Genomic DNA, 14,235 nt, shown 5'->3' on the forward strand with positions numbered 1-14,235 from the left:
CTGTATTGTATACTTGAAATCTGCTAAGAAAGCTCCAAATATAACAATATTTGAAAAGGCATGTGATGGGATAGGAAAACAATCCCATTTTACAATAGTATCAAAGAAAATAATTAGTAATAAAAGTAACTAAGGAAGTGAAGGACTTGTACAGTGAACACTAAAAAAAATTAATGCATTAATGAAAGCAATTAAAAACACATAAATGGAAAGACATCTGTGTTCATGGATTGAAAGAGTATTAAAATATCCATACTACTCAATTTGATTTACAGATTCAATATAATACCTATTAATAGCCCAGTTGCATTTTTTTCCAGAAATAGAACAATTCTAGAATTCATATGGAACGACAAAGGACCCCAAAGAGCTAAAATAACCTTTAAAAAGATGAATCAAGCTCAAGTCATTATAATCCTCATTTCTACATACATTACAATGATACAGTAATAAAACTGGTATGGTACAGGGATAGAGACACATAGATCAATGGAACAGAATAGAGAGCTCAGAAATAAATCCACATGTATATATAATCAACCGATCTTCGACAAGTGTGCCAAAAATACACACTGGGGAAAGACTCATCTTCCACAAATGGTGACAGGAAAATTGGATATCCACATGCAAATGAATAAAATTGGATCCTTATCTTATACCATACACAAGAATCTACTCAAAATGGATTATTTAAATATAAGATGTGAAACTTAAGATTCTTAGAAGAAAACACAAGGGACAATATTAATAACGTTGGTCTTCAGTGATTTTCAATAAGCACAGGCAGCAAAAACCAAAAAGACAAATTAGACGACATCAAACTAAAAAGCTTCTACATAGCAAATCAAACAACAGAATAAAAAGGCAACTTAAGGACTTGGAGAAAATATTTGCGAAACTTATCTGATAAAGGGTTAATTTCCAAAATGTTTAAGAAACTCCTACGACTTATTAGCAAAAAGATCACCTTAATTTAAAATTGGGCTCAAGACCTGGGGCACCTGGGTGGCTCAGTCTGTTAACATCTGACTCTTGGTTTTGGCTCAGGTTATGATCTTAGGCTCAAGAGATGGAGCCCAGCATCAGGCTCCATGCTCAGCACGGAATCGGCTTAAAATTCTCTCCCTTCTGCATGTGGCTGTCCAATTTTCCCAGCACCATTTATTGAAGAGACTGTCTTTTTTCCATTGCATATCTTTTCCTACTTTGTCGAAGATTATGACCATAGAGTTGAGGGTCCATATCTGGGCTCTCTAATCTGTTCCATTGGTCTATATGTCTGTTTTTGTGCCAGTACCATGCTGTCTTGGTGATCACTGCTTTGTAATATAGCTTGAAATCAGGCAACGTGAAACTCGACCATTCTCTAACACCATTCACAAAGATAAACTCAAAATGGATGAAAGACCTCAATGTGAGACAGGAATCCATCAAAATCCTAGAGGAGAACATAGGCAGTAACCTCTTTGACATCGCCCACAGCAACTTCTTTCAAGATACATCTCCAAAAGCTAGTGAAACAAAAGCAAAAATGAACTTTTGGGACTTCATCAAGATAAAAAGCTTCTGCACAGCAAAGGAAACAGTCAACAAAACAAAGAGGCAACCTACAGAATGGGAAAAGATATTTGCAAATGACACTACAGATAAAGGGCTGGTATCCAAGATCTATAAAGAACTTCTCAAACTCAACACCCAAAAACCAAATAATCAAGTCAAAAAATGGGTAGAAGACATGAACAGACACTTCTCTGAAGATGACATACAAATGGCTAACAGACACATGAAAAAGTGTTCATCATCATTAGCCATCAGGGAAATCCAAATCAAAACCACACTGAGATACCACCTTACACCAGTTAGAATGGCAAAAATGGACAGGGCAAGAAACAACAAATGTTGGAGAGGTTGCGGAGAAAGGGGAACCCTCTTACACTGTTGGTGGGAATGCAAGTTGGTACAGCCACTTTGGAAAACAGTGTGGAGGTGCCTCAAACAGTTAAAAATAGAGCTACCCTATGACCCAGCAATTGCACTACTGGGTATTTACCCCAAAGACACAGATGTAGTGAAAAGAAGGGCCATATGCACCCCAATGTTCATAGGAGCAATTTCCACAATAGCCAAACTGGAAAGAGCCAAGATGCCCTTCAACAGATGAATGGATAAAGAAGATGTGGTCCATATATACAATGGAATATTACTCAGCCACCAGAAAGGATGAATACCTAACTTTTACATCAACATGGGTGGGACTGGAGGAGATTATGCTAAGTGAACTAAGTCAAGCAGAGAAAGTCAATTATCATATGGTTTCACTTATTTGTGGAACATAAGGAATAGCATGGAGGACATTAGGAGAAGGAAGGGAAAAATGGGGGGGGCGGATTGGAGGGAGAGATGAACCATGAGAGGCTATGGACTCTGAGAAACAAACTGAGGGTTTTAGAAGGGAGGGGGGTGGGGGGATGGGTTAGCCCAGTGATGGGTATTAAGGAGGGCACGTACTGCATGGAGCACTGGGTGTTATACGAAAATAATGAATCGTGGATCACCACATCAAAAACTAATGATGTATTGTATAGTGACTAACATAATAAAATAAAATTAAAAAAAAAAAATTCTCTCCTTTTCTCTCTCCCCCCTCCTCTGCCCCTCCCTCCCCCTCTCACCCTGTGTTCTCTAAATTAAATAAAATCTTTAAAAAAAAGGGGGGGGGCTAAAGACCTAAACAGACATTTTTCCAAAGAAATTATGCGAATGGCCAACACCTATACGAAAAGATGCTCAACCTCACTCATCAGGGAAATGCAAATCAAAACCACAATGACGTATCCCCTCACACTTGTTAGGATAACTATTCTCAAACAAAAACACAAGATTGTAGATGTTGCTGAGGTTGTGGATATGTTGAAACCCTTTTACACTGTTGGTGGGAATGCAAAATGGTGCAGTGACTATTGAAAATAGTCTAAAAGTGCCTCAAAAAATTAAAAATAGAATAATAATATTGTCTAGTCATCCCACTTTTGGGTATTTATCCATGAAAAATGGCAATCAGGGTCTCAAAGAGGTATCAGCACTCCCAGTGTAGCACTATTCGCAATAACCAAAATGTGGAAATAACCTAAGTGTCTATCAACGGATTAATGGGTAAATAAAGCATGGAAAATGTGGTATACACATACAACAGCGTATCCTTCAACTGTGTAAAAAAAAAAAAAAGGAAATTCTGCAATATAAGGCAAGATGGACAAAGTCCTATGCTATGTGAAATAAGCCAGTCACAGCAGGACGAATATTGCATGATTTCCCTTACAGGAGATATCCAAAAGAGCCAAACTCATGAAAGAACACAGTTATAAAATCTCATTTAGGCAAGATGAATAACTTGTAGAAATCTGCTACACAATATTGTGCCTACAGAGTATAATACTGTATTGCACAGTAAGATTTGCTAAGTGTTAAGTTCTTATATTACACATTAAGCATTCTAACTGCAGTAAAATTAATAAAAAGAAACCAATCTTGCTGGCACCCTGATCTTGGACTTGCAGCCTCCAGAACTGTGAGAAAATAAATTTGTTGTTTAAGCCCCCCAGTCTGTGGCATTTTGTTATGGTGGCCGAGTTAGACTACCTGAGTAGACTAAGACACCAGCGAACTCACTGCCATGTTATGCCTCAAAGTCCCCAAGTCATTAGTCATTTCATGGTCTTTCTGCTTTTCAGAGTCTTCCTATCCTTGGTGTGTTAGGTTCAGGGCTTTTGGTTATAAGACAGAAGACCTAGAGGAAGAAAGGGGTCTCACCATCTTGGCTGGAACTGGAAGTCTGCTGCTCTGTTCTTTGAATGCAATTACGAACCACGAGGCAGAAGTACAGGCAGACCGCAATACCCAAAACCTTTCCAATTTATAAGGATCAAATGAAATAAACTTATCTCAGATATGTGTCAGGGTTACTTTTTTTGTGACCCTCCTCTTTATATCACTATATCCTCAGCACAAATGGGAATAAAATAAGCATCAGATTCAGTCCCCACTTGACTGTTCTTTTCTCTTTTAATTTACTCTCTAAATAAGAATACCTGCCTAGAGACTCTGACCAGCTTCCACACCTAGACTTGTTTCTTCTTCGCTCGTTTGTGCATCCACGGGGGCTCACCTCTGTGCCTTTGTTCCAAATCCCCATAGTTGCAGCCTTGTACGGCTTAATTCTAGCCTATTACTGTCAGTATTTGCAGTTATTAAATTTTTTTTTTTTTTTAAGTTAAGTGTCTCCTTTATCCATAAGACACTTACAGTCCGTAATAGGCCACTATGGGATGGAAGGTGCTTCCTGGGGATTGTTATGGAGGGCGGAGCCTGTTTCTCAGGACTGGCTATTTGCATTCTCCAAACCCAGAGGTGCCAGCATCTTGACAATTTCCTGGTCTCCCATTACTTTGCTCTTTAATAGTGACTGAAGGGAGTAAGCAGCAACAGTTAGAGCCACCCTCGTGTCTCCCAGGCCCCTGAAGTACTATCACCATTTGGAGGGTTGCAGCAGGCAATAAACAAAGGAAGATCTGGCCTTTGTCGCTGCAGCTCAATCACATCTGAGAAGAACAGGAGCTTCTGGCTTCTCTACTTCCAAATGCCGCCTTTGGTTACACCCTTCCAGGTCCAACACGCCTTATATTCCTCCTTGCTCTGCTATTATTTTCAAATGCTCAACCTCAGTAAGATCCTGGCAATTAATGGTGAAACTTCATAGAAATTATTCTTAGCCCCTGACCCCCAGTTATGGACTCTCTGTCCTCCCTAAGGATAACTCAGAATGGCCAACATTTCATGATACTTTGAATTTTTAACATCTTTTTAAAAAGATTTTTGAGAGAGAGCGAGCGCACAAGCGGGCACGTGAGCGAGTGCGGGGAGGGGCAGAGGGAAAGAGAATCCCAAGCAAACTCCACGCTGAGCCTGGAGCCCAATGCAAGGCTCTATCCCGCCACCCTGAGTCCATGACCCGAGCTGAAACCAAGAGTCAGACGCGTAACTGACTGAGCCACTTAGGTGGCCCATTGAATTCTTAACATCTTTTTGTGAACCAGAGTAATGTGGCTGGCTTGCACAAACACCTGACAAAGTTTGGTGCTTAAAAATCCTTTAAAAACACCTTTTAGCTACACAATAAGCTTTTTATCTATAAATAGCTATAATTAAGAGCAAAAGTGTTAGTTTCTTAAATGTGTTATATAAAGTAGAAGTACCTACTCCGCATCAAATAGAACGCAGGGCTATAAAAACACAAGTAAATCACCCCTGGTGGTCTATGCTTAAAAGTAACACCAATACCTATTATAATGAAAACCATGAAATCCTTTCTATTTGTGGAACAATATTTACATTTTCTAACTGTATTTAGAGATGAAAGTGAACCCTCTTCCAGCTATACACAAAAAACCCACTAAAGACAATTACTTATTAGCAGTTTGCATATCCAACTAAGCCTCATAATTTTCTAAGCTCTGAAGAGCATTACCTTACCTAAATTGTATGAATCAGAGTCATTCCAGAAGGCCGAACTAGAAAGGGTCCAGGAAGCCATAAGATTCAGACTTCTTTTGGAGATGAGAAAACTGATGTTCAGAAAAGGTAAGTGGCTTGTCTAAGGTTATAAAGCCAGTTGGCCCTGGACTAAAATTCACTGGACTATTGGTTAGAAACGCCAAGAGTTCCCTGGCTGAAATTTGAAACTGGCTCCTCTACATAGACTTGTATTGAGCTGCCATAAGACTAGAAAAACTCTGCACCTGCCCATCACAATCTTAAGAATTTATATAGAGGCCTTAACAAGATTCAGTTGCCTGTATGCCATCAGATGATCTCAACAACACATTACTCTCTGAAGGCTGCATCCTTGAAGTAGCTCCTGGGCCGGGGTTGGGGGCAGGGGTAAGGAGTGTCTGACTGCCTACGTTCAGCTGCACGGTGAACCAGCGGTCCTGTCCTCTCAATGACCTCCTCCAACATGGACCAATACTATCTTCACTGCGGTAGTGATTTTCGCATTTTAGAGGTATATCAGAATCACCTGGAGGGCATGTTAAAACACAGACTGCTGGGCTTCACCCTCAGAGTTTTGGATTCAGTTTTCCTGAGACGGGAACTCAGCAATTTGCATTTCAGATAAGATCCTACATAGCTGCTGATGCTGCTGGTCTCAGGGACTGCTCTTTGAGAACCACAGCGTCACAGTAGTTTCATCTTATATTTACATGCTATTTCACTTTTAAAGAATTTTTTTTTTAACTTTTTATTTTGGAGAATTTTGAACATATACAAAAATGGACAGAAGTGCATAAGGAATCCTTACAAATCTGTTGAGCATTTGACAACCATCTATGGGCAATATAAAGGACTTCTTAAAAAGCTGCTTTAATGTGATGAGCGCAGGGTGTTACACGCAACTGATAAATGATTGAACTCTACGTCTGAAACTAATGATATTCTATATGTTGGCTTGTTGAATTTAAATCAAAAAAATGAAAAAAAAGCCACTTTATTTTGTTCTCTTGGGAGACAGGCACTCTCATGAGTTCTAAAATTCTAATGAAAATCATGTTTTCTATTCTTTATTAATTTTCAGTTTGCACTGATAACTAATGTGTACTATTTCTGCAACTCTAAGAAAAGGTGGAGACAGTGGTTTACCAGCTTCCACGTTATCATGAGGGAAATGGAGGCTCAGATGATTATTAAGCAACTCACCCAGGACTCACACTGAAGTCTGGCTCCAGCCTCAGTCCTCCAGAACTCATCTTGACAGGCATAATTATTCAATTGTTCAAGTAAAACTCATCTGCTTTGAAGGCAAAAGCACAATTCTGGCTGTACTTCTATTCCTATGTGTAGCCTGTCATGGCCTAGCTCTTGTGATACACCTTAGCACTTGTGGCCAAGTGTTCTGTGGTTGGTTGGCCCAGGAAGATTCAGACCTCCCAGTGGAGTGGAGGTGGCTGCATTTTCAATCAAACTCCCAGTGTGATTAATTGCTATTAGGATTTAGATACCACCACCCAACTCAATCTTCACACCAGAGTATGGAAATCTTCCTTTATTCAGGACCTGAGTCTCCCTGGGACTCTTGCCTCTTGTTTTCAGAAATGTGCATAGTTTTTGTCATTTATGTGCCTCAGACAACTTGTGAAGCTTAATGAACTATTAAGAGGCTTTTAGATGAACGCTCATTTGTAATAGCACGTGTCTCTAAATAGTTCTGTGTGTTGTATACACATATTCATATACATACACATTATGAGCAACACATATGCATTTATGACTCAGCACTCAGAGAAAATTATAAAACAGATATGTGTATCAAAATACCACTAATCATGTCTTAGGAAATCTCATCCTAAACTCCTAACCTTTGCAATGCTCTAATAGTTATCACCTTTCAGACATAACTGATTTAGTCAGTGTTATCATATGCCTCTCTGATTATCTGTGATGGACACTGTGCTCTGGACATTTTATTACTAGCACAGAACAAAAAGTGAAAGGTTGAAAGAGCTCTGAGGTAAAGCTTGGCAGTTACAGTCCTTTCTTGGCCACTGGCCTGTGACTTTGTTATGTGATTCTGGGTTCTTTCCTTCAACTTTATTAAATTGAAATAATAATGAATAGTTTTAGGGAACTTGTGAAATAACAGTTGTTTTCATCTAAGATCTATAAAGAAAAATGAAAATATCTAATTTAGGATTCATTATTGTTGAGATATAATTGGCATATAATATTGCATAAGTTTGAGGTGTATGTGTTGGTTTGATACATTTATATATTGCAACATGATTACTACAGTAGCATTAGCTAATACCTTTATCACATCACATAACTATCAATTCTTTTTTGTGTTAATAACAGTTAAGATGTAGTCTTTTGGCAACTTTTAAGTTTATAATATCATTGATTATAATCACCATGTTGTGCATTAGATCATCAGACTTTATTTATCTACTAGCTGCAAGGCTGTGCCCTTAAACATGTCCCCAATTCCCCTACCCTCAGCCCCTGGTAACCATCATTCTATGTTTTTGCAAGTTCAGTTTTTTTTAGATTCTACATATGAGTGATATACAGTATTTGTCTTTGTCCGACTTATCTCACTTAGCATAATGCCCTCAAAAGACAGTGTGGATGGACCTTCAAGGCATTATGATACTTTTTTATATTAAAAGAGCTTGTTTCCAATTCAGATTGCTAATTAGTATATGAAAAGGTGTTCAACGTCATTAGCCATAAGGAAGTGCAAGTTCAAGCCTCAGCAAGGTATCAGTAGACCACCACCAGAAGAATTAAAATTTAAAAGACTGATAATACCACATGTTGGCAAGGATATAAAGTAACCGAAACTCTCACACATTGTTGGTTGGAGGGTAAACTGTTAAAACGACACTGGAAAACTCTTTGATAACAACCAGTACACTTGATCTTAGCCAAAAGGCCGAGAAGCGATCACAACCAGTAAAGTTATAAAAGAAACACCTTAGGATTCAGCAATTCCACTCTTGGCTATATACACAACAGAAATGTATATACCTGTGCAAGAAATAACATGGGCAAGAATGTTCTTAGCAGCTTTGTACATAATGACCAAAACCTGGGATCAAATGTCCATCCATAGGTGAAAGGGTAAATACATATGATATCTTCATCTAATGTGGTATGTTCATACAATGAAATATAACTCAGCAATAAAAAGAAAAAACCTGATAGAAGCAAACATGTGGATGAATCCCATAGACAACATATTATGTGAAAGAAAGCCAAACAGAAATAAGGACAAACTATATGATTCCATGTATATGAAGTTCAAAACAGCCACAACTATTCCATATCGACAGCATTTGAAATGGTGGTGACCTGATGGGGAGTGTTAACTACGAGATAGTACAGCGGAGCTTTCCTGAGAACTGGTTATGTTCCATATCTTGATCTGGGTACTGGTATCATAGGTGTATACACATGTAAAAATTCATTGAGTTTTATTTAAATAGATAAAAGATTATATATTCAGAACTGTAGAAAGGCCCTGTTGAAGTGACACTTCTGGGCTGGCTGATTTCCAAGCACCCAGCCTTGGTCCCACAGTGACCTTATTTACAGAGATTCTCCATGGGCAATATAATTTAAATGCTGTGTTTAGGAGCCAGTGATGCTGAAATATAGATTTAGTATCGTCTCTATTATGAAATGCCACTCAGTCATATGGCTCATCATTTTCTATTCTTAAACACAGAAGTTGAAAGCTTAAAAACAATTTATAGCCTGCACACATCTATGTAACCAGCACAACTTAAGCAACTTCTTGTAAGCTACTGTTTAAGTAATGACAAGGTATTCTTGCAGGACTGTGGTATAAATCTAAGAGCTTTGCTTAATAAAATATTTATTTTTTTGAGGTTTATAAAAAGAAATGTCTTCTAAATATCTTATTTCCTAATTTTTTTCATATACATGTCTTATTTTCACATATAATATATCACCGTTTCAAAGAATGAAAAACAAGATGCAGACCTGGAAGAAAGGTATAGCCCACATTTCCAGTTTTAGTATATGTGCTGCTGAAGCGAGCACTGGCCTACATTTCCAAACCATACTCTCGATGGGACAATTTTCTACCTGAGCTGGACTATCCTACAACGGCACAAAAGGCAGGAAAGTGCTCTAGACACTGAGAAAATTGAAGCCACTGAGACTTCTGCTGAGGTGTTGACTTTTGCTTTTGCTAAAGTTTTACACTGTCCTCTGTGAGTGGTTGTCCCAGATATAAAATCACACAGGGATGAAGCTGAAGTTTCATCTTTGGAAATTTCAGAATGTTTTTTCAGCACTGCCTTTCTGATCTTTGAAATGGAGCAAACCCTCATACTCTGGAGATGATTTTTTACACCAGAGAGTATGCTTGAATCATTCTTCTTTTGGGGAGTGTCTGTTTCTTAAGTGGTAACCTTGACATATTATTAAAAGTGTTACCTCTCCCAATTAAAATATCCTTTTATAAGCCAGGTGCCACTCTCAGCACTGCAATGGCTGAAACAAAGTAGAATATGGAAGAAAATTTTTCACATCAGTGGAAGTGGTAGAGCCAGAAAATGAATTGGATTCCTTTTAGATGAATCTTTTATGGATCAGCAGGTTTATTCAGTTACTTAAAAAGTAGTTAACATTCCATTAGCAACAAACTGTGATCTGTGTCAGCAATAAGACATCCCTTAGTCATTTATTTCAGTGCAAGAAGGCACTTCATAAAAAATGCAAATATTGAATATCTAAGGGGCAAATAAATACTGAGGCAAAATTAGGTCATTTTTCTTATAGAATTATGGACTTTATGCTTGATTCTTTGCTTCATTTAATCAAAGCATTTGGCTGTTTCATTTTTGTCAGTAAGTTTATGATCAGGAAAGATGAAATGATTTTAAAAGAGCAGTAAAGCTAACATATTTTCAAAGTTCACAGCAATGACTTCAGTAACAAGTGCTTGGAGCTATTGTACAAGGGGGATAGGAGATGCTCTTTGGGGTTTCCCAAGCCTGTTTTGTGGGACAGGGCACTGCTAAACATGAAGAGAGGCCTGGTCTCGAATGCTGGGGAATCTTGCAGAGGCTCACTAAAGCAGAGTGCCCTTTATCTTGACTACATTGTGTTTAACCTCAAGCTCCTACACTTTAGAATTTTTCTTGGTATTGACAAGATGGAAGCAGAGAGTAGAAAAATCCCAAAGTCAGCTTCCCATAGAGTGGAGAGGTTAATTGCACCAAGCTCCTTTTGACTTTTGAAATAAATGGATGACAATCATGCTGGAGAAAACTGAAAGCATCCATGTTATTTTTTTTCTCTGAATTAATTAGATGCATATAAAGTTAGACCTCCTCTTCTGGGAAGATGGAGTAAGTGTATTTATCCCTTGTCCTCCCAATAAGTACAACTTAAATATGTATAATGTTATCTATATAACTCTGAAAGATGAAGAGAAGAAGGCAGACTGGCTAAAGACAACCTTGGAACTCAAGAAAGGACTAGGACAAGGTCAGGCTAGCAGACAGAGAAATTAGACAATAACTTCTTTACTTTAGCCAAAAACCATAGAAAAACCTGTGGCCTCACACTAGCCCTCACCAATAAAGGCCAAATGGAGGAAAGACTTTTTTTAAAGATTTTATTTATTCATTTGAGAGAGAGAGAGAGCATGAGCATGGGGGAGAGGCAGAGGGAGAAGCAGACTCTTGGCTGAGCCAAGAGCCCAACACAGGGCTCAATCCTAGGACCTGGAGATCAGGACCTGGGCTGAAGGCAGACGCTCAACTCTCTGAGCCACCCGGGTGCCCCAGAGGCTAGACTTCCACAGTCACACTCGCTAGACTGTAATAAAGTGCCACAACTCCCCACTGGAGTGGTATCAGAGAAGGCTGAGTAGGGGGCAGGGCTTTCATATTTATCCCTGCCAGGTGGTAATAAGACTCTGCCCCCAACACTGTCAGGGAAGGCCACATGGAAGGCCTGGACATCTCCCTACACTCTGCAGTAATGAGATGCCCATCCCAACTGGAGTGACAGAGAGGCAAGACTTTCACCACCTCTCACTTGTGACGACAAAAACCCTCCTTGTGGTGTCACTGGAGGCCATGTGAGGAGCAGGAACAAGGCACTCCTAGCCCTTCCTGCCAGAGAGGTATCAGGGGAAGCCAAGGGGAAAGGAAGAACTCCCACCCCGCCCAGCAGTTAAGAAGTCTTCTACCCCTTGAGCGTCGATGGAGGCTGAGTGGGAAACCTACACTTCTGCTCTCATCTGGCAGTAAAAAGTTGGTGTCCTACCTTTTCCTGCTGGAATGCTGTCATATGAAATCAACTGAAACAGAAGGTTGAAATAAGATTCAGGCTCTCATAACATAATACCCAAAAAGCACAAGTTTCAAATGAAAATCCTTCTTCATAAAAATAACCAGGAAGATCTTTATTTGAATGAGAAAAGACAATCAATAAATGCCAACACTGAGATGACAGGGATGTTAGAATGATCAAAGATTTTAAAGCAACTCAGGAATTCAGCTGGATAGGGATCAAACCATTCTGAACACCTACAAACTCAACAGGAGATCGAAGAAAAGAATAGCAACAACTCTCTGAACAGAAAAGCGACCACTTTCTGGAAGGTAGGACGTGCGGAGAAGTGAATCCGAGGCGATATTCGGGAGGATAGACGGCGGGGGAGGGGCCTCCATCGGCCGCTTCTGGCAAGTGATAGAGCCACGGAGCACAAAATCGGAACTTTTAGAAGTCTGCTCCGCTGAGGGACGTCACTCTGGTGGCGAAGTGGGGGGTGGAACCCTCGCAGGACAGTGTGGTCTCAGGACCCTCGGGGTCACAGAAAGACCAGGGGTGCCTGAGTGCGGCAGAGCTCCCAGGTATTGGAGCGGGGAAGCCGGCTGCAGAGACGGAGCCCAGGCGCGGGCTCTCAGCTCGGGGTTGCCATAAACCGTGATCCGCGGCACAGTCGGGCCACTGCTCCTCCAGCAGGGACCCAATAAGCGGCAGATCCGGGGAGACTCACCTTCTTCTCCCGGGAGGAGAGGTGCGGGAGCGCACCGCGGGGATCTGCTGGGTTTGGAGACTCCACCCGGGGTCGGATGCCAGATAGAAAGGCGCGGTCACAGGCCAGGTGAGCACGGAGTGCGGCCGGAGACCGGGGAGACGGGAGTGACTGACTGCTTTTCTCTGGGGGCTCGCTGAGGAGCGGGACCCCGAGTTCTCGGCTCCTCCGGGGCGGAGACTGGGAGGCCGCCATTTTCACTCTCTGCCTCCAAAGCTGTACGGAAAGCTTGCAGGGAACAAAAGCTCCGGAGAGCAAACCTGAGCAGATTACTTAGCCCGGACCGGGCAAGGGCGGGGCAATTCTGCCTCCGGCAAAGACATTTGGGAACCACGGCAACAGGCCCCTCCCCCAGAAGATCAGCGAGAACAGCCAGCCAAGACCAGGTTTACCGATCAATGAGAACGACAGAACTCCAGCGCTAGGGGAATACTGCACATAGAATTCATGGCTTTTTTACCATGATTCTTTAGTCTTTCAAAGTAAATTATTTTTTTTAACTGTCTTTTTTTCTTTTTTTCTTTTTTTTTGAATTTTTCTTTTTCCCTTTTTCAACCAACATCTTATCAATCCCTTTTTAAAAAAAAAAAATTTTTATTTTTCATTTTTAGAGTCATATTCTATCCCTTCATAGTAGTTACCCGTATTTTTGGCATATATATATAAGTTGTTCTCTCTTTAAAATTTTGAGATAGTTTCTTCTAACAGATCAAAATATACTCTAAATCTCTAGTGTATGGTTTTTTTCTACTCCCCTGCCTGATCACATTCTCTCCCTTTTTTCTTTTTTTTAAATCCTCTTCTTTCTTTTTTCAAACAACTTATCAAATCCTTTTATAAAATTTTTTATAATTTCCATCTTTACAGTCATATTCCATCCCTTCATCATATCAACCCTTATTTTTGTACATATATAAGTTTTTCTTTCTTTAAAATTTTGGGAGGCACTTTCTTCTAACAGACCAAAATACACCCAAAATCTAGTGTGTGGCACTGATCTATATACCAGCTTGATCATATTTGATCACATTCTGTTTTTTTTTGTTTTGTTTTGTTCTGTTTTTGTTTGTTTTTATCTTTAACTTTTTCTTTTTCTTTTTTTTTTTCTTTTTCTTTTTTCCTCTCTTTCCCTTTCTTTTCCCACTGCTTCAGGTCTTTTCTGATTTGTTTAGAGTATATTTTCTGGGGACGTTGTTACCCTGCTACCATTTTGTTCTCTCATTAATCTATTCTCCTCTGCACAAAATGACAAGATGGAAAAAATCACCTCAACAAAAAGAACAAGAGGTAGTACCGACTGCCAGGGACCTACTCAATATGGACATTACTACGATGTCAGATCTAGAGTTCAGAATCATCACTTTAAAGATACTAGCTGGGCTTGAAAAAAGCATGGAAGTTATTAGAGAAACCCTTTCTGGAGAAGTAAAAGAACTAAAATCTAACCAAGTAGAAATCAAAAAGGCTATTAATGAGGTGCAATCAAATATGGGGGCACTAACTGCTAGGATAAATGAGGCAGAAGAGAGAATCAGTGATATAGAAGACCAAATGATGGAAAATAAAGAAGCTGAGAAAAAGAGAGATCAACAACTACT

This window comes from Halichoerus grypus, chromosome X (genome assembly GCF_964656455.1).
Source record: "Halichoerus grypus chromosome X, mHalGry1.hap1.1, whole genome shotgun sequence".
Lineage (NCBI taxonomy): Eukaryota > Metazoa > Chordata > Mammalia > Carnivora > Phocidae > Halichoerus > Halichoerus grypus.